Source organism: Mus pahari, chromosome 21 (genome assembly GCF_900095145.1).
Source record: "Mus pahari chromosome 21, PAHARI_EIJ_v1.1, whole genome shotgun sequence".
Classification (NCBI taxonomy): Eukaryota; Metazoa; Chordata; class Mammalia; order Rodentia; family Muridae; genus Mus; species Mus pahari.
In genome coordinates this window covers 53516108-53518525 of record NC_034610.1, presented here as the reverse complement: position 1 = coordinate 53518525, position 2418 = coordinate 53516108, and positions in this window count along the sequence as shown.

Genomic DNA, 2418 nt, shown 5'->3' with positions numbered 1-2418 from the left:
TTCCTTCCTTCCTTCCTTCCTTCCTTCCTTCCTTCCTTCCTTCCTTCCTTCCTTCCTATCTTCCTTTCTTCTTTTCTTTCCTTGATATCATGCCCCATTGGTGTACCATGAGATCGCTGTAATGGCTTATGTGACAAATGTATTTTTAAATTAAGTAGAGTGAATTCATTCCTCCCTGCCTCGTTTTATTTTATTATTGTGGTAAAACACTCTAACCAAAAGCAACTTGGGACAGAAAGGACTTATTTAACTTATGTTTTCACATCATAATACCTTATCCAGAGAAGTCAGGGCAGGAACCTGGAAACAGGAACTAATGAGGAACACTGCTTGCTGGCTCTCTGTCTGGTTCACTCCCTAACTCAAGTTCAGCTAGCTTTATATACAGCTTAAGCCCATCTGCCTAGGGATAGTGCTGCCCACAGTGGGCTAGGCCCTTCCACAATGATCATCAGTCAAGACAACTCCTCAAGAACATGGCCAGATGATTCTAGGTTGTGTCAAGTTAAAAACTGAAGACAACTAGACATTGTGTGTGTGGGGGGGGTATGTGTGCATACATACAAGAATATGCAGGTCAGAGGTCAGCCTCATGTATAGTTCCTCAGGAACTGTCTTTCGTGTTTTGAAAGATAGATTCTTACTGGGACCTGGGACTCCTCAATTAGGACAGCTGGCCAGTGAAGCCAAGGAAACTGTTCATCTATGCCTTTCCACTGCTTGGACTGTGAGTTCAGGCCATGTACACCAGGTTTGCATGTACATTCTTGGATTGGAACACAGATCCTCATACTTGCATGGCGAACACTATCAGTTGTGCCATCTCCCCCAGCCTTGCGTTCTCTGATTTCTCATCCCACTCCCTTTAGTATTTTAGATTTGAAGGTGGATTTCTCTGACTCCCATTGGTCAGTTTTAGGTAGAGGGGATTTCTTTTCATTCTGATAGTTCTTGAGTTGACATCCGTACCATATTTAGTTTCCTGGAATCAGCACAAATCCTAACAAGGAACAGAGGGAAGCCCCTCTGAAGGGGCTCTTTAGCAGAGCAGGCTTTGCCTCCTTATGAGCCATTGATATGTAATTAACTCAGGGTGCTGCTGCTGTCTTTCCAGCTTTCTCCTTGCCTGGGGTCCAGAATCTATAACCATCCAGGTTAATTTTACCCATTTGTTCCTGCCTCCTCTGTGCCAGCTGGAGCCAAAGGATCCCCTCCAGGAATCCAAGATCCTTTGATGCCCAGGCTGCCTCCTAACAGGAGCTAAAGAGCTGAGAATCAGCCACAGGGGTCTGTCCTCTTCCTTCCCTAGGAGGGGAACCACATTGAAATATTTGTTCTTTGAGCTTTGTTCCTAAAACAAACAATATTTAGCTAAGTATGCTGCAAAGGGTTAGCATTTGCCACAGTGATAAATGCACGGTAACCACACTATAAGGGTGAAGCAGGGGTATTTATGGTCTCAGTGGAAACTGGCTACAAAAGGCAGAAATCACCCAACACCCATGAAACTGCAGTTTTCTGTTTTTATTCCTAGAAGTTTGTTGGCTTTGGTGGAAGAACAGACTTTCATTTTTAGCTTAGTGTTCATTAGTAGACGACTTAGTTTAATTAAAGTAAGGTAAAGCCCAAATTTTTGTTTTCCTCCTTTTTTAAAATTATTTTTATTAAAAACTATATTTGAAGAATCACATGAGAAGGCCTAATAGAAGTTAATAAGTAAATGGCCAGATTTTAATGGTCAAGACAGATTTAATGGAAATACAAACTTAAAACAGACTATTAGGTGATGCTGTGTATGTGTATATATATTGAGAAATAATTTGTTTAATTTTGAGACAAAGTCTCACCATATAGCCCAGGTTAAAATCAAACTCTCAAGCCTCCTGCCTTCTAAGTGCTACGATTACAGATATTCTAGATTGCTTTTCTGGGATAAACACTTCAATCTAAAGCAACTTAGGGCAGGAAAGGGTTTATTTCACTTACAGGTCACAGTCCACCACTGTGGGAAATCAGGGCAGTAACTTAAGTAGGAACTTAATGCTGAATCTGTGGATGAATGCTGCTTGCTAGCTTAGTCACAAGCTAATGATCAGGTAGCTTTCTTCTTTTTCTTTTTTTTTTAAAACATACTTTCCTTTCCTCTCCCAGGCATAATGAAGAAGGGATGAAATCGATCAATGTATTGACAGATGACAGGAAAAAATACAAACTCTTGTGTCAGCAACAGTTAGGGAAAGCAAGGACATGAGCACTTAAAGTCTACAGGGAAGGAACAGCACATTTCTTTCTTATTTGGATTGTAATGTTCTAGCCCACTAAAAACACTACCAACTCAGCCTTCCCCCCTGACCCAGTTGGATTGGTTTTATAAATAGTCAATCACATTTCCAAGAGAAAGCAGCATTTCATGTCTTA